Consider the following 23,141-nt stretch of genomic DNA (forward strand, 5'->3'; position numbering starts at 1 on the left):
TTCAGCAAAATAAAACTCTGGTTTATTGTTGGACAGCATACATCAAACAGACCCCCCCCCCAAAAAAAACAATAAACAAACAGCAACTTCACAGACAAAAAAAAGGAAAAATAAGCTTTTTTAAATTTTATTTCTTTATCTTTAGAAGGGAAGGGAAGGAGAGAGGGAGAGAAATATCAATGTATGATTGCTTCTCGTGTGTCCCCTGCTGGGAACTGGCCCCTGCTGAGAACTGGCCTGCAACCCAGGCATGTCCCCTGACTGGGAATCGAACCGTGATCTTTTGGTTCACAGGCCCATGCTCAATCCACTAGGCTACACTAGCCAGGGCAAAAAATAAGCTTTTTATCATTGGCCTTTTTAACCATCTCCTACAAAGCAACAGCTCATAGTACAGCTAAGCATACACACAAAACATTACTCGAATCTTCGGAATCAGATTGTTTTGTTGTTGTTTTGGCTTTTTTTTTTCCTACAAGTTTTTTGATGGAGATCTAACTTTCTGAGTAAAACCTCCTGTGTAAAATTTGCAGCAGTTTTATAACATAATTTTTAGCAAGGGATAGAAATTAACAACTTATTTTCACTTGTTATTTATCTTAGTACTTCAGGTTGTTATTGATTATACATGAGAATATACCTCAGAACACCTTCAACTTCGGATAAAGCACAAACATTCTCCATTCCCTCAGTCCCCTCTCTCTCCCACAGCAAAACGTGTCATTGCCACTAACAACTATTTCACCAGTATTACAGGTGTACCTTTCAATTTTTGCATCAAATTATTTTTTCTTTAGCTTGACGACTGTAGCAGTGTCCTTCTGTAGAAATGTGATTTTTAATGGAAAAAACTCAGATATCCAAAAATGTAACCTTATTTTCTATACCTCCTATTCCTCTTAAGACCTCATTTGTTTTCCTGGTGAAAGAATGACCCCTTTTGTGCAGTGCACTCCGGAAGAGAGCTGACTGTTGAGTGCCGTGTGTCAGAGAGTATTCTGAGAAAGCTGACCCACTGATTCTCAGAACGGCCCTATGAGGTACCCATTCTACAGATGAGGAAAGTGAAGCACAGAGAGGTTAAATAGACAACTGGCAGTCGTGGAGCTGGGATTCAAACACAGGCAATATGACTTGAGAGCTGATTCTCTCCTGACCACTCCACTATAGCTATCTCTTTGAAAAGTTGCTAGAAAACCTACCTACTGACTTCCAGGCTGATTTAATTACTTCTACTTTTTGTCAGGTAATTTCCAGTTTAATTCATTTCAAAGTTCTTTTTGTTGTTGTTCAAGTACAGTTTTCTGTCTTGTACTCCCAGCCCAGCCCACCCACCCAGCCCTCCCCGTCTCCCTCTCATTTCCACCCCCCATAGTTTTTGTCCATGTGTCCTTTATACTAGTTCCTGCAAACCCTTCCCCTTTCCCCCCAAAATTCCCTCCCCTCACCCCTCTGGACACTGTCAGCCTGTTCTCTATTTCAGTGTCTTTGGTTATATTTTGCTTGCTTGATTGTTTTGTTGTTTAGGTTCCTGTGAAAGGTGAGATCATGTGGTATTTGTCTTTCACCACCTGGATTATTTCTCTTAGCATAATGCTCTCCAGTTCCACCTCCCCCTCAATATCATGGCCTCCAAAGGTGCATACATTTCATCAGGACAGTAGTAAAAAAGGCATCTTCTCCATCATCGCCCTTCCAGATAAGGGTGTGCTACTTACTGGTGTCCAAATTCCCCTTAACATGTGCCCATTTACCCTTCTGAGTTGTTCCTCACTCAGAGGACACCATTCATGTTCCCTCTGCCCTGCCACCCTGGCCACAGCTTTTAGAGTTTGATGAATCCACCAGCTAGCTATTCAAGTACCAAAGTCAAGTAGAATGAAACCAATCACTGAAGCCATGGAAGATCTTAAAAATCAAGTGTGGGCTAGCTCAGGTAAGTAACTGAAGCCATCAAAGGAGATCTTTCTAAAATTCTGCATGTTCCAGGACCTGGTGGGGCCATGTGCAATATTTGCTTGCCCAGAGAGATCATGTTCTCGAAGCCGTCCTGCAGGTGGACGTCTTGGTAAAGGGATCCTGCTCTCATAGCTGGCACTGCAGGAGCTCAGGTACATCAGGACTATGTCCCTTAAGACCAAAGTCTTTTATATTATTATCGTTGTGTTACTGTCATCATCATTGTTGACTCTTTGTTCATTCCTAATTTGTAAAGTGGTTATATGTTACTGTTCTCTCAAAATTTTCTTTTTATTTCTTTTTTAAAAGATTTTATTTAATTATATTTAGACAGAGGGTAAGAGAGGGAGAAAGAAAGGAAGAGAAACATCAGTGTGTGGTTGCCTCTCATGTGGCCCCCACTGAGGACCTGGCCCATAACCCAGGCACGTGCCCTGACTGAGAATTGAACTGGTAACCTTTTGGTTCACAGGCCGGTACTCAATCCAGTGAGCCACACTAGCCAGAGCTTCTTTTTATTCCCATGACAGATTATTTTTTCTCTTGTGGGTCAGGATTCTGCACAGGAAGATCTTTTGCACTAGATGGAAAGCTCTGCAATAGCAAGCTTGGGTTTAGTCACGGCCGCACATTCAGGGCCCAGCACAACGCCAGGCAGTAAGTTTGAGGCTCAATGCATATTTGTTTAAATAAGTTAACATGAAATTTCCTCTCCCTTGTATTCATGTGCTCAAAATGTGGTTTCATACCCTGCCTTGTGAGAACCTCAGAACAATATACCTTAGTAATTATACAAATATATTTATTGATTATATTGCAAAACACTCTACAATTTAAAGATTGAAGACTTGTCTTAGAAATATGTCTGAATAATGCAATGAGCTTATTCCAATACCCGGTTCACAAGGCTTTGGTTCCCTTGCTGATCCCTGGTAATTGTTCCATACTAGGTGAGGCACGTGGCAAACTTGTGAGGCTCCAGCCCAGGTGAGAACTCTGGGTGTGGTTGAGAGGATTCCGTCCTTTAAAAACATGAGCATTTGAAAAGGGGATCGTTCTGTGAAGGCCAATCCACAAAGGTACGTGAATGAACGAACTGTTCAGTGGAAGTGCGCGTGCAGAGGGAGAACACCAGCAGACCCGCATTCCAGATTTCTCCCGCCAGCCGGGCAGGTCAGAGGAACCGCTCTGTCACAGTCACCAGGCCACCACCCTCGTCACAGTCACGGAAATACCTAACATGTGAAAAGTCCTTACCACATTGCTAAAGCTTAAAAGCTTTCATGGATTATTTCTCGTAATCATCACGGTATCTTTATAAAACAAATACTCTTGTTACCACTATCAAAGGGTTACAGATGAAGAAACCGAAGCACAGAGAAACTGAGTGCCCTGACTAAAGTCACCACTAGGCGGCAGCACAGCTGGACTTTGAATCCTGACAATTGATTCCAAGACCCGTACTCTATTTTTTAAACCTCGTAATTCTGGAGAGGACACTAGTTTAACTCATTTGGAGAGTCACACACCGAAGAAACATATACGCAGCACTGTCAGAGTCAGTACAGGCACTACTGGTAGGCGAGGACCGCCGTAACAAATTACTGCAGACTGGCTTGAAACAACTGGAACTTCTTCCCTCCCAGTTCTACAAGCTAGAAACCTGCAGTAAAGGCGATGGTCTGCCGTCCCTAGGGGAGGATTCTTTCTTGCCTTTTTCAGCTCCTGGTAGCCTCAAGTGTCCCTTGGTTTGTGGCTGCTTAACTCTAATCTTTGCCTTTAAAACACAAAGTTTTAATCAGTTCCTTCTATTGAACCCCTCTGAGCCTCAGTTTTCTATCAGAGATAAACTTCAATGCATCGACTCCTTTGGGGCTCCAAAAGTCTATCATTCTGTATAAAACAAAGCCAAACTGACCCTTCATATATTTAGAGATTATACATAATCATTTGTATAATCTCAATTATACATATAATTAATCACAATTTTGCCAATAATAATCCAGCATACAAAGACATCCCTCCCTCCAGTGACAACCACTAACAGTATTACCCAGCATTTCTGGGCTCTGGCAGGTACCTCTGCGCTGCTCAGAGCGGGCAGAAGCCGTACATCAGAAGTGCTTGCAGAGGGGCACTTGGACCGCCTGAGATCAAGCTGGCTCCAGGCTTTGAGATGAGCTGTGCTCCCATCCCAAGCATCTCAACTAGCCTGGCCACTGGGGTCTCCCAGGCCTCCTAACTGTGTGTCCATGTAGCATCCTAAAGAGAGAATAACAGCTAGTATTACAAGCTTCGAAAGCTTCTTTCTGTCCTTAGGACAATGTCTAAAATCCCAAACTTACCTACAGAAGTGTTTCTTGAATTATCTATGGTGACAGACCAATTTTCTCATACAGTTTTATTAAGCAGACTAATTTTTAATCTCTACTCCTTGTGAATCAAGAGATTCGAGATTTAAAATCTTATGTTTTTAAAGTATAATAAAATGAACGTCTACAAAAATAAATTTTGAGAGACATAGAAACTCAGTAGACCCAAAATTACATTTCAATAAATCTAATCAGAACAAACCTAACAGGAAAAATTACAGAAACTATATACACTGCTTATTGAAAGCATTCATGTAGGAGATTAAAATGGAAAATTGCTGATTATGCTCATAAGTTTTGTCTTTCCCAATCATAAATAACAAAAGTTATAAAGAAAATCGAAATCCCCCGTATTAAGTTGCTTTATGCGCATTTTGAAGGAACACTGTGTACATTGATAGTTGAGCATGTTCTAGGCTTGTTAACTTAGCAGGTTGGATTGACGGTAATGCCACTCTCAGGGGATCACACGAATCTATGCTTTGTTTTATTAACGTACATAACCGAAAAACCTGTCTCACAGAGGAATATCAACAGGAGTGAAAGAAAAGGAATTACCATAAGCTCAGGATATTTCTCTTTAATTTTACCTAAAGTGAAGCAAATGATGCTGTGTGTCGAGAAATCTATCTTTGATCTATCTTTATGAGTAAACAAATATAACAATTTATTGTTGAAGTTGTTAGATTAGATCATCTTTCAAAAATTACGAAGAATACCAGATTCACTATTTTTTCATGTGTGTACCTCCTTTTGATACAAAATGAATTCCAAACATTCTATCAGAGTTCTAAGGCACTCACAGGTGTGCAATACCAAGGTCATCAATTACCCCATTGATACTTTTTTGTTAAATGATGGAACATGTCATAACAATCTATAGAAACTGTTCTTCCAAGCTTCTAACTCTCAATTTTCCCTTCAGTTTTATGTATTATTGAGATATATTTTGCATTTCTTCCCTTCAGTTTTATGTATTATTGAGATATATTTTGCATTTCTTCCTTCTATAGATATACTTAGATCATTGAAAATATCAAAGTGTCAAGATATATAAATAAATCTCTACTTTATTTTATATAAATAAATCTCACAACTTTAAAATGCTGGAATAAAACTAATTTTTTATCCTGCAGGAAGACTGAGTTTCTTTTGTTGTTCAAAGATGCCCAATAGAACATTTCCTTCAATAATCATTAAAACTCAGCATGTAAAAACTATTGCTCATGGTCAGGTTTCATATGCTTCACATCATCACCTAATGAAGAGAATGATGGAGAATCTAACACTACGGCATCCACGTAACTCACAATGTTCACTATGTCACTAAGCACATCATCTAGTTCAGCTGACATTTTTCTCACAGCATGATTTTCTTGATGAGGGAAGCAATGTGGTAAATCATAAGCCTCTTAATCTGGGTATGTATTCCAGAATGCTTTTCCATTATCGTGCCAAAGCAGCTAGATTTTCTGTATTGTGTCCTTTATTTTATCTGGTAAAGCCTCTCTCTCTCACTTTGCACCAGCACTGTCAGCCCACACTAGCCTGATGAACTTCTAGTCACCTTTCAAGACCCACATGAGTATTATCTTCCTCACACACACACACACACACACACACACACACAAAGCTAGGATTGGATACTTCCATCTCTCTACTATACTCTTCAAATCCATAGCACTCAGCGTTCATCTCTATTGTAATGCATATAACATCATTTTTACACAAAGTTGTTTCTTTGTCTATCTTCACTCTGCCTAGAATGCATCTCCCTTGAGGGCAGAACACCTGTTCCCTTTTCGGGTTCTAGCACCTTGTTTAGTGCCTGGTCCAGTGTGGGTTCCAGTGCGTTGGCTGCTGTGATGAATGAATGAGGTTTGTATCGATTTCCCTGGCCATGAGAAATCCATAGGTGGGGGAGTCAGAGGAAGGTAACAGGGGAGTTGACAAGAAATAAAAAAGAGAATGGGGTGTGTGGTGAGGGGTAGAAATTAGGCCAGATCACAGGAAAAGGGACTCTCGGGGTGAAGTAAATGAAAAGCAGGTACGTGAGAGAAAAGAATAGATAAAAAAGGAGGCACAAAAAATCATTTTTGAGTTATTACAAAGATGCTTTAACATACTATGAAATTTTATCTTTTTACTTGCCTTTCTTTTTCTTTTCAGTGTCTTTGTTCTTTTGCTTATTTGTTTGTTTTCCAACAATCATTTATTGAGAATTTACTTCATAGAAAGCATTGTGCTAGGTTCTAGAAATATGAAGACAGAGGGCTGAGATGGTAAGCAGTAGCTATGACACAGCATGATAGGAGCAAAATTAGAGATTCACAGAGAATAGAATAAGAGCAAGGGAGAAAAACATGTAAGCCTCCAGACCCTGCATATGCACCGTGTGGATGCTCTGGCCTCTGAGTTAAAAATGGACTAAGAATGCGTCTGTCCTACGTTCCCAATGAAACATTCCGGCTTAGTATTTATTTCACGTATCTCAGTGTTTATACTTAGAGTTTTGCCTATAATCAAATTTAATAAAAACAAAAATATGAGACTTTTCAACTTTAATATAGCTTCTTAAACTAACCAAATAGGTAAAGGATTTTTCATAATCCATAAATTGTTTTTTCACTCCCACTTTCCTGCAGCAAGCAGGTAAGTCCTTTCCTAATGTGTCCCTGATTTGATAGAGGAAATATTGACTTCTGATTTATTAATTTTACTTTGATGACATTTTCCCTTGAATTTCTGACATATTTCATAATAGCCTAATGGAATATATTTACTTTAACTTGATTTACTATCATTAATATTTGCATGAATGCCATTTCTGTAAAACTTTAAAATTTGATACCTGAGGTCTTTTTTTTTTAAGATTTTATTTATTTATTTATCTTTAGAAGGGAAGGAGAGAGGGAGAGAAACATCAATGTATGGTTGCCTTTCGTGCGTCCCCTGCTGGGAGTTGGCCTGCAGGGAACCAGCCTGTAACCCAGGCACGTGCCCTGACTGGGAATCAAACCGCGATCCTCTGGTTCGCAGGCCCGCGCTCAATCCACTGAGCTACACCAGCCAGGGCGATACCTGAGGTCTTCAACTAAGTGTGCAATTTTAAAACTGGAAATCAGATGATAATATATCATAATTATAATTTATAAATCCTATTAATTTAATATTGATTAGTTCACATCTGTCAGAGGGGAGTAGGAGGAAAATTGGGTGAAAAAGGTGAGGGGATTGAGGAAAAAAACAAAAAAACCCCTCAAGGATAGCAGTGTGGTGATTATCAGAGTGCAAGGGGCTGGGGGAGGTAGAAGAGGGTAAAGGGAGGGGAAGTGGTGATGGAAGGAGACTTGACTTGGGCAGTGCGCTAACACAGTAAAGTGTACAGATGATGAGTTACAGAACTGTGCCCCTGAAACCTATGTAGTTTTATTAACCAATGTCACCCCAATAAATTCAACAAAAAATAAAATTAGGCCCTGGCTGGTGTAGCCCAGTGGACTGAGTGCAGGCCTGCGAACTAGAGGATCGCGGTTCAATTCCCAGTCAGGGCACATGCCTGGGTTGTGGGCCAGTTCCCAGCAAGGGACACACGAGAGGCAACCATACATTGATGTTTCTCTCCCTCTCTCCTTCCCTTCCCCTCTAAAGATAAATAAATAAAATCTTTAAAGAAAAAAAATAAAAATATAATAAAATTAGTGCATACAAGACAACAAATATTTAAGAAAATAAATAAATGTAAAAATAAACATTTAAGTTCATCTTTCTACAAGTAAAATAAATATTTAAGTTCATCTTTATACAAAAAGTTTAGATTTAAAAAAGTTACACCTCAATTACACTCTGATTTCTTAATGGCTTGGTAACATGATAAACAAGCAGAAACTGAGTGTCCTGCACGTTGGATTTTTAATAAACTATTGATACTACTTGCTATGGTTTCATAATGCAAAGAGACTGTGCGGAGGGCTGGTAACACATGTTTCCTTTATACTTATGCACTCCAACAAAATTCTAATTTATGTCCACATCACTCACTAAGGTATTTTCTTGATTTTTTTCTGTAGTTTACTTATAAAATCATACGTCACCCCCTACCTTTAATTTGATACCACCAGCACCACCCTGGGGTGCATCCTTCCACCCTGAGACTCACAGCTTTAAAGGAGCAGTCAGCCTTTGTTCAGCAGTGGTACAGGGCCAGCACAGGTAGAGACAGAGGGAGCCACTGGGTTGCATTCTCGTCTGACGTGTCTACACTGGTAAACACTCAACTTGACACATAAAAAACATAACACATACATCTATAAATAGAAAACATTTTCCATATTTGGTTTTATAAAGAGCTATAGTCTGATTATTTAGGCTAGACAAAATAACACATTGAGTGTGTTATAAAGAAAGGAAAAAGCAAGAGTCTGAGACTTCCATTAAGGTCAAAGCAGCAGCTAACATAGTAGCTGTTATTCAGAAAGATGGGAACGGGGCTACCAGGGCAGGTTATAGTTTGGCTACATCAGAAAGAAAGATGTAATTTTTAAAGGGTACGAGTTGTGCCGCTTCACAAAATTCACTTACTTAAGCAATTTCTGATGTTTGATAAATGTATATGCCAGTGTAAGCTAATATGAAATAACAACAAATTCTTTAAAAAGAAGAAAATGTATATTTTAGGTCAAGATATCTAGCTGAGATTAGCTCTGTAAGCTTCCTTGAATAAATTGACAGGAGGTTTCTAACATCTCCAATTTTAAGTGCCCTTTGTTAACAGATGATAGAAATTAACATAATTATACAAATTTAATCAAAATCGATTAACATGACTTAAAGAAATTCTATGGCTAAGGTGTACACAGGAGTGGTAAAAGCTACAGGGCTATATAGTTCTAAGGGCGTGTGTTCTTAGGAAGATGTAATCTAGTCGCCAAGATACACATGTACACACATGAAAACTACTGGGCAAAGTAAAATGTAATGGTTCTACGAGAGTGATATTATTCAAAGTACTACAGGAACATAGAGGACAAAGGCAATGGATCAACTGAGAGACTAGGGAAATTTTCATGGAGGATGGAACGTTTGACCTGAACCTCAAACTAAATAAATTGGTTTATAAAGGACAGAAAGGGGAGTGAGGGGTATTCTACAAGGATGATACATCCGAAGCAAAATGTTTGTTCCTTCTCTGAAGAATGAAAATCTAGTTTAGATACATATGGTAGACAAGGAAGAGATAAGGATAGACAGGGAAGTGAAGCCCATAACTTTTAAAACCATGATTCCATACTTTATTTCGAAGACAATAGGAAACTGCTGAAGGTTTTAGGCAGAAGAGTGACCCAATCTGAGAAAAACTTGAAAATGTCTTTTGTTCTTCTGTGCAAGGATATACTGTCAACATGCTTTCATAAAAAGGCCCATCTATACAGTGCTGGTGAAACCAGAACGTTAAAAAGAAGCTGTGAATCCTCTAAAAGTTGACAAGATAATTGTAACAACCACCCACTGAGGTTGGCTGAACACCTGTCAGGGTTGCCAGCTCACAGAACACAGAATGTAAAGCAGCAACTGATCATAACAGTCTCAGAAGCAATTAGAAAACCAATGAAGGTTCACACTTAGAAAGTAAGATGTAAAATAGAGGAACAAATTCAATGTTAAAACTTAGCATCTTCAAAATCTAGGCAAATATGTACAGTTAGGAGCACTGGCAACAAATGTATGTAATGTCTATGATTCTTGTGGATTACTTGCTTATAGACATAGCAAATCAAAAGACTAAATGTCATTTTAGAAAAACTATTTCATTGCATTAAACATCTCCAATATGGGGAAAATGGGGAAAAGCCAGATCAGGACCTATGACAGAAACAATGCTGTGTATTCAACAAACTCTATTACCTTTTATTCTAAAGGCACAACAAGAATACACTTCCCAGACCCCTTTGCTTAGAAGAGCCCTTCGCTGAGCTGTAGCTGACCGAATACAGTTGGAAGTAATACTCAACACCGTTCAACACTCCTACATCTGACTCCTGAAACCTCTGTGTTCTGTTTCCTTTGTGCGCTAGTGAGTTGTGAAAGTACCTGGTGGAACGCCATGGCCACTGAGACTGGGCAGGCGTCCAGAGTGAGAGGTGTGGCTGTGGCCGCAGGCCCGTCTCTAAAACAGGCATGATCCGTGTTTCTCTCTCACACCAATGTTTTTCTCCTCCTCTTTCGACCTCCCTTCCCCCGCTTTAAAAATAAATAAATAAAATCTTTCGGTAAAATATCCAGTGGAATGCTTTGAGACTTCTGGAGATTAAAAAACAAAACATAACAAAGCCACATGATGGAAGAATAGATCTCTGAATGGCTGACTGTGTGGGGGAGGGACCTCTCCTACCTCCCAATGACCTTCACTGGATTATGGAATGAGCCAGAAATAAAAGCTGCTGAGATTTGCAACTGTTTGTTATAGTCATTAGCATATCTGGACTAATGCAGACTCCTAGAAACATATTCATATTTTAAAAACCATAACAAGTTATACACATTCTAATTCTCCTCAAAGCATTTTGAAGTGTTTTCAAAGCTATAAATATACCAAAATATTTTGCTATGAAAATAATCAAATTTCCAGGATACTAAAAAGTAAAAGTTGGAGAGAAATAATTTAAGGGAAGGGCATAAAATCACTCATCATTACATTTTGAAAGAAGGTGGCCTGCCAGGCCATTGGGGGTTTGGTTGTTCCACAGTGAGTCTCCAGTGAACACGGCCCAGTGGGGGCCAGACGCAGTCTGGGGAGGGGACAAAAGGACCCGGACAGGAAATGACTGGACCAAATACTCTCCAGCTTTATCAATTACTACAAAAATCTGATTTGTTAGAGTTCTGATATAAGGCTTCTGACTTTTTTCTCATGCTTTTATATAAATTTATTTTTACATTTTTTCCTATGTTATTTGTTATTCCTGCTAACGCAGTTGTATTTATCAGCTAAAATGTTCTCATTATCTATTTTTTAAATGTTCTCATTATCTATTTAATATATTTTTTCTTTTTTGATAATTTTTATTTTATGAGGCTTTTTCATACTTTTAAAATTGTCTTTTTGGTACTTTTTATTGTCCTAAGCATAAGTTCTCATAACTGCTTATATATCTTAACTGAGATGACTCTCATATCCAAATATGTGTCTTCTGTGAGATAAACTTTATTTTAATAGTATAGGTTTTTATAGTGGGTATCCTGGGAAACCAGATTGACCAAACAAAACACAGGAATCAGAAAATGGGTAATAAATCAATGAATATAAATTCTTTCTTTAATACCTGTTCATGGGAGCACTGAAAGATCCTTAAGCTATCTTTCCATGTGATTGTTCAAAATAAACCAAATTATATCATAACCTCTAGCTCATATCATCATCAGAATAGCCTGCAATCTACAGATGGAGCATTAGCTCTCACAGCCCCCAAGAGGGCCCTTTGGTCTGAATCCTCACGATAGATATCCCTCTGGTGTGATCATCACACGTGCATTCATTTAAAAAATGTTTCATGAAGGTCCACTATGCACATGACACTGGTGATACATCAATGAACAGAACAGACAAAAACTGCTGCCCGCTCAGTGGCTTATTTCAGTGGGGGCAGGGCAAGGGAGACAAATACACTCAATTAACTACAATTAACGAATTACACAGTCTTTTAGCTAGTAAAAGCAGTATGGAAGTAATAAAGTAAGAGAGGGAAACAGGAAGTTGTGGAGAGGTTAAAATTTTAAACGGGGTGTTAGTAAAGGCCTCACAAGGACAGCCGGTAGAGTCAAGGCCTGAAGGAGATAGGGAGGCAATGGTGATGATATCTTAAGGAACGGGGTTTCTAGGCAGAGGAAACGCAAATGTCGAGGTAGGCGTGCCCTTGGCTTAGGAGGAACAGGAGGGAGAACGAGGGCAGCGGTGGTGTGGCTGGGGCTGCGGGGGAGCCCGAGGAGCCGGGGTTAGAGGCGGGACCTGGTGACAAATTGCAGGAGCCCTAGGAGTCACTGCAAGAACTTTGATGTTTTGTGAGTGAAAAAGGAAGTCGCTTAAGGATTTTGAAAAGAGAAGGATATTAAAAGACATATTTAAAATGTTTAATTCTCTCCTTGACTGGCGTGGCTCAGCGGGATAGGCATCATCCCGCAAACCAAAAGGTCCCCGGTTGGATTCCTGGTCAGAACATGTGCCCGGACTGAGGGCCAGATCCCTGGGTAGGGGCCAGCTGGAGGCAACCGATCAATGTTTCTCTCCCTGTCTTTCTCCCTCCCTTCCCTGCTAGATAAATAAATAACATCTTTAAAAAGTAAAATAAAATGTTTAATTCTCTCTGGGTCAATCTGAACAAAACAAAAACAAACGTGGATTATTAGTGTAAAGGATCCAAGTTCACCAGAGTTAGGAGTGGACACTCCAGATCCAAAGTGCTTGGACTTCATTCCTAGCTTTCTAGCTGAATGACCTTGAGCAAATTACTAACCCAGTCTGTGCTGCACGCTTTGCCTCTGTAAAATGTGAACTGTAACAGTTCCTCACTCAGAGGTTATTCTGATGATTACACAAATTGAGTAAGTTAGTATTTATAGTGTTTAGAATAGTGCTTGGCATATAGAAAGCACAATCTGTGTTTTGTTAAATACATAAAATAAATATACTGGGGTCAGGCAGAGTGTTTTTATTTCCTTTCCCAAAGCATTTTACTGCACATTTACTTTGGGAAATTTTTGTAATAAATCAGTAGACTGTTTAAATATTGGAGGAAAGGAGATAACACAAAGGCAGTTGGGCTCTTCCCATAAGGAAGAAACGTTACTGAATCATCAATCTTTGCTCTAAGTAACAAGCCATGGTCTCCTACATCTCATTATTTCCTCCACACCTGGTTGAAAAAGTCTGGATACAGAAATGCAGGAGGAAGATGTAAAGCTGATTTCTAGTCTCTGTATACTTCTTCCTATTTTATGAATTTTCCAAAATTGGTATGTGTTACTTTTAAACAGTTTTTAAAGATTTTATTTATTTATTTATTTATCTTTAGAGGGGAAGGAGAGAGGGAGAGAAACATCAATGTATGGTTGCTTTTCGTGCGTCCCCTGCTGGGAGTTGGCCTGCAGGGAACCGGTCTGCAACCCAGGCATGTGCCCTGACTGGGAATCGAACCGAGATCCTCTGGTTCGCAGGCCCGCGCTCAATCCACTGAGCTACACCAGCCATGGCCGGTATGTGTTACTTTTATACTCAGAAAAAAATGTTGTTTTGAAAAGCTAGCTTTCAAACTAGAGTTAGAAACAAAGATGGATACAATAGAGTAACTTTTCTTCTTCCCAGTCTAAAAATAGTAGCCAGGGGTTATTGGGAGGTCAAGGAAGGATTAAGCATTATGTTTCAAATTAGAAATAACTGTGGATTTACCAAAGAAATTCCAAAACATAATATACTAAAAAAATTCATGAACATTAATATATTTTAAACAAAACAATATGATTCACAGTGAAGTCACAGCTGCTCGGAACTTTAGGTCACTGCATCTTCTTTACAGAATTAAAAAAAGGCATTCAGAGTTACCTTAAAATTAAAATGGTAAGAAAGAATTTGAGAACTCAAATTCTGAGGATTAAAATGGATACTTATTATTACAGACATTTAATAATAGTATACAATAGTCTAAAAGGTTTTTATTTTCCACAAGTTGAGTAAAAGCATCTTCCCCACTCCAGTAAATGCTTGGTAAATCATTCTGATTGCTCAGGTCAAACACCCGAGTCACTTTTCTCACATCCCCCGTCCAGTGGCCCAATATACCCTTTCTGCCTGTCTTCAATACACACCCAGCAGGTAACCACCTACCGCCTCTACCCACACCCACTGTGGTCCAAGCCAGCAACTTTCCTGGCCTCCCTGTTAGTGTCCTTTCCTTCAGTGTACGCTCAAAAGAGCATTCGGGAGTGACCCCACTGCCACACAGTCAGATGGCATCACTCCTCTGCTGAACACCCTCAGTGGTTCCCCATCCTGCTCGAAGTAAAAGGTTAAGTCCTTGCCGCGCCTTCTGTGGCCTGACCCCTGTTGCCCCTCTGATCCCACTCTTCATCCCGCACCCACTCCACTCTCCCTGGCCTCCTTGGTGTTTCTAGAAGCAGCCAGCCAGGCCCTTGCCCATGCTGCTCTTGCTGCCTGGAATGGTCTTCCAGCAGATGTTCCCATGGCTCCTTCCCGCGCCTCCTTTGGTGCTTGGCTCAAATGTCACCTTAATAAGAAACTTTTGCCTGACCGCTTTTTTAGAAATTGCAAACCACCCCACAAAATACTTTCTACTGTCCTTCCCAGGACTTTCTCTACATAGCAGCTAACATCATCTGATATCCCATGTATTTTCCTTATTTATCTCACTGTCTCTCCTCAATGGAATGAAAGCTTTTGTTCCCTGATGTAGTCCCAGAGGCTAGATCACTGCCTAGCACTGTAGCTACTCAGTAAACACTTGGTGGCTATTAAATGAAAATGGACGTGTTGGGCAAGCTATTGAATACACATTCCTTGAATCTGGAGAGAAGAGTGAGCTGGAGATATGATTTTAGGAGTCACCAGTGAAGGTGACTATTAAAAATAAAGAGACTGGATAGATTAGTAAAGAGGGAATTCAAAAACACACATCTTTATATTTGTTGAAAAAGCATAATGATAAAGAATATGCACTTTCTGCAGATCTCAAATTTACAAAATATTTAAAACTGAAAGTGATTAAAAAGGCAGAATATGCCCTGGCTGGTATAGCTCAGTGGATTGATCACGGGCCTGTGAAGCAAAGGGTCGCCGGTTCGATTCCCAGTCAGGGCTCATACCTGGGTTGCAGGCCAGTTCCCAGTAGGGAACATAGAAGAGGCAACCACATTGATGTTTTGCTCCCTCTCCTTCCCTTCCCCTCTTTCTAAACAATAAATAAATAAATAAATAAATATTTTTTAAAAGGCAAAATATTTGTTCTGGCTGCTGTGGTTTAGTTGGTTGGAGCATCATCCCATAAACAGAGAGGTTGAGGGCTTGATTCCCAATCAGGGCACATACCTAGGCGGTAAGTTCTATCCCTGGTCTGGGCACATACAATCCCCAGTCCAGGCACATATGGAAGGTAACCAATTGGTATTTCTGTCTCACATCAACATTTCCCTTTCCCTCTCTCTCTCTCTCTCTCTCCCCCCCACCTCCCTAACACTCCTTCCTTTTTTTTCCTAAAAGCAATGAAAAAATGTTCACAGGTGAGCATTAAAAAAAGAAAAGACACTATTTGTAACCACTTGCAGGACTTTGAATCAATAATTTATCATGGCTTTTTAATAGCAGTTTGCTTTCTTCCATATTCAAGGTTATCTTCTCAGTAAATGAAGAAAACAGATGCCTTCCCACTCTCCTGTTTGCCGTCTGATCTCAAACGACCACCACAGAACACTAATGAAGAAACGGAACACGTGCAATGTGTTTCTACAGAACTCCTACCTAGTCGTCATCTTTTGTGACCATTTCATTGTAGTGGCGACTGGCAAAGCTCACAGACATGTGGGAATTGAAAGTAATACACTTGAAGTAAATGGAGATTACAATTTTCTTTCCAATAATTTGAAACTTATTCAGAAGCTTCTTCCAAATATAAACGCAGAGCCCAAGGTCAGACACCACTTTACTGAGAATCAGCAATTAGAATGCAAAACAGTCTCTTCAAAGACTCTGCTGTCTGCATTTTGTAGAAACACAGCAAAAAGTGCGGAATATATTATAAAATAAACACTGCCACTGCTTGGTAATTTGTGCTAGTTATATCCATAAAGTTGTTGGCCCATTGTTCTCCTTAGGTGACACCGATCACCAACCCTTGCAGTTTGTTCAGACATGGTCAGACATGGCCGGGCCGAGAGATACCTGCTGCACGGCAACCTACAGCTTTTCTAAACGCCTTTAATTCACGCTCGCAATCGCTACTTTCCGAAATGGAGTATTTCATCACCTGCTATATTTACATTTCTAAAATCTGCATTATATATTTCAAGGATGCCTAAATAGAAATGAAAGTATTGGAAGAGCCCACGTAATTTAACAAGTAGCAGGAATTAGAGAGTGCTGACTCAGCAGATGGTAGGCAATCAACAGGCCAACTAAACTCTATAAAAACTGCAAACAGCTGCAGGTTTAAAGTTAGGAAGATAAAGACGTTGAGAAAGACATTAAAATGTTATAATGTAGACAAGGGAAATAAAATGAGGAAAAGAAAAAGTATAAAGGAAATTTGAAAATATAAAAACAACCTAAATAAATAAGTGAAATAGAAAATCAAGTAAATGAAATGGGTTCAGGATCTAACTGAACTCAAAATAAATTGTTACTAATCAACCATCATAGTAGGCTCACATTTTTGAATGGAAACTATTATAGCAGTCACAGGGGGTAAATGAAAAAAAATAACCCTGGAATACTGTGGAAGCTAGTACTAAAGAGTCATCACTCACTGTCCATCTTTCTCGGCCTTTTTCCCAGTAAAACCTCTAGAGGTGATGCTCTCCTCTCCATCACATCTACACACTCCTGTTGTATGCAGCCTCATAACCACCAATCTGTCTTCCTCATCCCAACAGGACAGTTTTTGTGAGGTTTGTGTGGAATGCAGGTATCCAGAAATTAACAAAATTTCAGACCACTCAGGTGGACCCATTATAAATCATATTTAACATTTATTGAATACCAGCAGTATAGACGTATGGGCTCTCAAAACAGAAGAGATTTTAAAAGTCTTCCAGTCCAACCAAGCATTCATCCTCAAACCCTCTGCAGTGTTCCTGCCGAATAGCTGGGTTACTTTTACTGAAATACGTGGATTGAGAGAGATGCCACTATTTTCCATAAAGGCCCTTTTCACCTGCAAACATCGCTTCAGCCTGTTATTTACTACATTCTTATGTCCCTCAAACCAAACATTTCACTGGGGGCATTTACTGATAAGAAAACACAAAAACTCCAAAAGACTAAGGCTTACTCTCATTTTGTTGACATGACTGGAGGATCCCTGTGAATCGGTACACTCTCAAAGCTCCCCTGGTGATTCTAATATGCAGCCAGGATTATAATAAACATTGCACTAAACTAAGTTTATGCCCCACCATGGTAGAGTTTCTATTAGAAAATGTCCAATGACCCATCTCTGTAAAGCTTCTACCTATTAGTCTCAGTTTGATTCCACGATGATTACACAGTTGAGCAAGGTAAACATTATAACATGAAGAGAGCACAAGATTTGAATTCAGACAGACTAGCCCTGAGTGAGTAAACTTCCTGAGTGATCTTGGCCAAACTGTCTGCCTTGAGTCTCATTTCCACATCTGTAAAAAGGGGATAATAGTAACTAATTGGGAACTGAGGATAGAATATATTCCACACGGCCATCACATTGCTACTGCGTCCACTTGAGCCTTCTCTAGGTGAATGTGGTAGACAGGCCCCAGGGTGCCCCAGGATTCCCATTCCAGGATGTGCACACCCTGTCTAATGCTCTCCCTTTGAGTGCATGTGGAACTTGCTAACCCATAGAATATGGCAAAGATGAATGAATTTGGCAAGTATAATTAAGATCCCAAGTGAAGTGGTTTTGAGTTAATCAAAAGGAAGATTATCCTGGATGGGCCTGGCTTAATCAGGAACAGTTGAACCACCACCCCCTCCCCCGAAATCAGAGACCCTAAGGGACAGAGACTCTCCTGTGGCCCTTGATGAAGTGATGATCATGCCATGTTGTAGACACTCAGTAAGGAACTGCGAATGGCCCCTAGAAACTCCAGGTGGACTCTGATGCCTCCAGCCAACAGGCACTGAAAAATCAGAGTCTTCAGCCATAAGCTTTCAAGAAAACGAATTCTGTCGACAACTTCAGCAAACTCAAAAGCAGATGCTTTCTCAGTCAACCCACTAGGTGAAAATGCAGTTTGTCAGACCCTGAGCAGAGAGGACCTAGTGAAGCTGCGCCCAGACTCCTGAGCCACAGGGACCCTGAGATAAATAATAGCACTTGGTTTTGAGATAGTGAGCTTGTGGTAATTTGGTTTGCAGCAGTAGAAAACAAGTAACATTTTTGTTTCAATGTCTGAAGTCTTTTCACGGTATGGGGTCACTCTTCCGCAAGCACCTCTCTCTGTTTGACACATTTCCTTTAAAGCAAGGTTTGCAAAAGTAGATGGAACCATTGCAGCAAGATCTGTTCAGATAAAATGCATCAATGAGATGGTGGGAGTTGTAAAAAACTAATAAGAAACTTGAAATATATGATTAAATTCGATGATGCCATTTTTTATCCTAAGGTTCAGATCTTCTCTGTTATATGAAAAGGACATTCATTTGTTAAATTGTTTTGCAAATGAGCCTCTCTTTCTCCATCTAGACAGTAACCCATATTAAATCCAAAGCTTGCATCAACTCCAAGGTCTGAAAAAATATGTTTTGGAGCATTTTATAAAGTCAAACATTTCTATTGTACTTTATATTAATCTATTCTAGCCTGTATTAATCTTAAACTGCTTATGTTAACTTCACACACACATATACCTGTGTATATATGCACGTGATTGTGTACATTCTTCCGCCAATCAGAGAAACCTCAGAATCCTAGTTTTCCTCTTTTCACATTTGTATAGGCAAGTACATTTTTAAATACCTCTAACCAATTCATATCCAAACACATTGTAGAACCTCCTTCCTCCATCCTTGCTCACTAATTATTTTATGTCAGGCAATATGAGTTCTCTATCTTTCACTTCCAAAAGTAGCCTTCCTATTACTAGTTTTTGTAAAGCAGCATGCAGAGGAGATTAACAGCACCCCCCTCTAACGGACTCGACCAAACAGCCATGGGTGTTCCCCTCCGCACGCAGTCCCTGGTTCTCAGTGTAGAACATTAAGACCACATTTGTACTTCCCACCTTCCTTACTGAGGGCATGAGCACATGGCCCTAAAGTACCTGAAAAAGTCAGTCAACATGCTGAGAATGATAGAGTAAAAAGACAGAAAGAGCTTGAGTTCTTGGTGACACTGCTCAGCCAATGAATTAACCAGACCTTCAACCATTCAACTGCCAGATCTCTTCCAACAGGAGAAAATCAGTGCCTTGAAGAGGCCACTTTGGGGGTATTCAGTTACTGATAGCCACAACATCCCAAATGATACATTTACCTATCTCTAACAATTTTTTAACATTCCTAAGCCTCAGTTTTCTCAGCAATAGAAAAAGCAAACATGAAAATAAGGTCTTTTAAGAAGATCAAGTTAAGTTGAGAGACAAATAGGGTTCTGGTACCAAGTCTAGGGTGTGTGTGTTGGTGTATATTTGTGTGTGGCGGGGGGACGGTGATCCACACCAAGGGGCAATTCCCAGAACACCAGTTGCGTGTCCTATGATTCAGGTCAATTCTGACACTATCCCAGAGATAGCTTCAGGTCCCACAGGTTAAGGGTTCAGTCCTGCAAGACAGCAGTCCACGTCAGATGCCAGTCACAAGTCCAGGCTGTTACCTATATTTCTGACCAACTGGCTATAAATCCGAGTTTTCCATGACTCACTCCTCTGGTTCAGTTAATTTGCTAGAGCTACTTACCTACTCAATTAGAAGGATATAACTCAGGAACAGCCAAATGGAAGGGGTGCATGGGGAAGAGGCGCAGAGCTTCCCCCCTACTCTCTCCAGGAGCACCATTCGTCCAGCACCTCCACCTGTTCACCAACCCAGAAGTTCTCCAAAGTACCTTTAGGGTTTCTACACAGGCTCATTCCATAGGCATGATAGGTAACCCACTGGCCACTGGTGATTGAATCAACCTCCAGCCCCTCTCCCATCCCCAGAGCCTGAGGGGTGGGACTAAAAATTCCCACCCTGATGCCACCTGGTCTGCTCCACTGGCAACCAGTCCCACCCTTAGGTGCTCTCCCAAAGTCACCTCGTTAACATAACAAAAGGCATTCAACAACCTCAACACTCAGAAAACCCCAAGGTTTTAGGAGATGTGTGCTAGCAAGGAGGATGAAGACCAAGATATACTTCTTACTGTAGATCACAATGCCACAGAGGGTTGTTAGCGCAGGCTCTAATCAATATGACTGCACCCTTATGAAAATCTGGGACCCTCTGGGAAATCTGGACCCAGAGGCACACCACACAGGATAAAACACCGGATGAGCACAAAGGTAGAGATCAGGGCGATGGTTCTCGAAGCCAAAGAACATCAAACAATGGCCAGTAAACCACCAAAATCTATGCAGAAGGCCCTAGAAAAACAGCCCTCAGAAGAAACCTCTGCCAATGCCTTGATTTTTGACTTCAAAAGTCCAGAAATGTAGGACCATACATTTCTGTTGCTTGACATCCAGTTTGTGGTCCTTTGTTACAGCAACCCTAACAAACTGATACATAATTTGATGGTAAAAATAAACCCAATTCCAAAGGAACCCAAACAAACAAAAACAGAAAATAAATTACACTGTCTCCACAGCCATACATTAACAAGCTGATGTTTATTTTAATAAATGATTGTAGTACAAAGCTATGAAACTCAAATTAGTCTTTACACATAAAAACCTTAGGTCAGAAATTGAAGAACTTCTTGAAAGAAAGAAAAATATTCTACAGAGAAATAAAAAAGAATAATTTGGAGCATTCAATTTTAAAAGAATCTAAGGGAGAATTTTCAAATATACAAATGGAACAGAACAATAAAGAGGGTTAAGACACAAGTGTGCTTTGTTAATAAGATAATGAGCTCACAAATGCTAAAATAGATTAAGAAGATAATGAGACACGAGAAAAGAATCCACTTGGACATATCTTTTAAATTTGAAATCTTTCAAAGAAATATAAATTGTTACCTTTGCATATTTAATCAGTACATGTTAAGTCTTTCAGTTCCTTGAAATTTCTAACTAAAGAATTGTCAGTAAAAAGATGTGGAAGGAGATGCTTTGTATTGAATTTGAATATATTATTCATGTAATTATAACTTCCATGTAACAAAGGTTTCCTAATGTAGTCTCATCTAAAATTAATAGATATATACTCAGTGAATCCAAATGTTTAATGAGCTACAAGGTTTATTAACATTCCCATTTTATTTATTTGCAGCTTTACTAAAGCTCATTTAATGCCCACAGGCTTGTGATACACACATCACATAATAAAAAGACAAAATTAAGTTTAAATTCTCATGTAGCAGAATTTCCTACAAAGCAAATGAATACCAACATGGCTGCCTTATTTCAGAATTTCCAGATTTAAAAATCAAAGATTAAACTTCTTATCTGCTTCTAATTAACCTTGTATGTATACACAAAGGCAGCACAAATAAGTGCAAATTTACCCACAGACAGATAAAATACTAGTTCACATAAAAACCAGTATAATTTCTGTAGCTCAGGGGTAGCTCTGCTGTTCAAATAAGCACCTCCCTCCTCTATCGACTGGTGGCAGAAATCATTAAAGTGATTAATTCCTTAAAAATATGACTAATCCTAAAGAGGGGAACACTTCTGCTAGTCTCAGTGAGGACATTTAAATCCCCACCTAAATGCAAATGTTATGGCCAGCAGGGGGGACTTGGGACAGGGCTAATGGAAGGAAGCAGCCCCAAAGATGGAGGCTGGGAGTGCCAAAGCCGTCCTCTGTCAGTTTCCTTCTTTTATTTCTATATACTCAGGATTCTATTTTCCAAATGAACATCTTCATATGTAAACCATGATATAGAAGTCCAAGACCCAGACACTGAATAAAGTATGTATTATGCACAAAAAGACTGAGCTAGATTTTAGGAGACATACAAATACAAGAAAGACACAGTATCCAAATTCTCAGCAGTTTACAATCTGGCAGGGGGAATAAAAGAAGTTCAAAATTCACTGCAACACAGGCAGTGGAGCATGATGGGTAAGAACTCAGACCCAAGAGGTAGACTGGTTTGAACTGTGGCTCCAACTCACAAGTCCTGTATCCTCTCTGTGTTTGAGTCCCTCAGCTGTGCAAGGGAAATGAGTTATTGTGAAGGCTAGTTGAGTTAATACATGTAAAACACCTAGAACAGTGTAGGCAGTAAGTATGAGGCAAGGGTCATTTGAAGAAACTAAAGACAAGGTGTTAATGGAATTCAAGGGTGGGCAAGGTGACATTTGATGGAAAAATCAGGAATGACTTTTTCTAAGATAGACAGCATAAAGCAGAGAATATTGGTGACCCTCCTCTTTCCCGTCATACACAAAAGAACGTCTGCACCTTTTCAGAAGGTGCTTCTGCCATTCTATGGCCTGACAGGTTCCCTTCAGGCGTGGGTTGTCCCATAACTTACTCTTTTCCTTTTGTTTGCTCTTTCTCCGTGGTCACTATGAGAACCTGCACTAACACTGTCATTTTATAACAAAAATATGTCAACATTCTACACACAGTCTTTGCAAAAATGTCAGGATGAATTTTTATGATGTGAGTGTTATGAATACCCTTCCACATTCATTTATTTTTAATACATGAAGAAGTAAGCTCTTGTCTGCTAAGGGAATAGAGAGCAGTGGTGAATTTGGTTCATAGGCTGGTACTGATTTTTAGGATGGCATGAAAATCAGTGCCATTGGGATTCAGCTAACTAGTCTAGAGCAAATAACAATAATTCATCATGCTTACACAAAGTAAAATAGTAATGCCTTTTCAAATAGTTGTATATAACATACAACTTACTTAAAAATAAGTCAAAACTACACTGTATAAACTTTTAA

The 23,141-nt window shown here is 39.6% G+C and overlaps 1 pseudogene; it reads left to right on the forward strand.

Moving 5' to 3' along the window:
* The first annotated feature begins 20,591 nt into the window (after positions 1-20,591).
* The window catches only part of LOC118997460 (oligosaccharyltransferase complex subunit OSTC-like), a 52,272-nt pseudogene continuing 49,722 nt past the window's right edge, over positions 20,592-23,141 (forward strand).

This window comes from Sturnira hondurensis, unplaced genomic scaffold, assembly GCF_014824575.4.
Source record: "Sturnira hondurensis isolate 20B ecotype Veracruz unplaced genomic scaffold, ASM1482457v3 Scaffold0013190, whole genome shotgun sequence".
In the NCBI taxonomy this organism is placed as follows: domain Eukaryota; kingdom Metazoa; phylum Chordata; class Mammalia; order Chiroptera; family Phyllostomidae; genus Sturnira; species Sturnira hondurensis.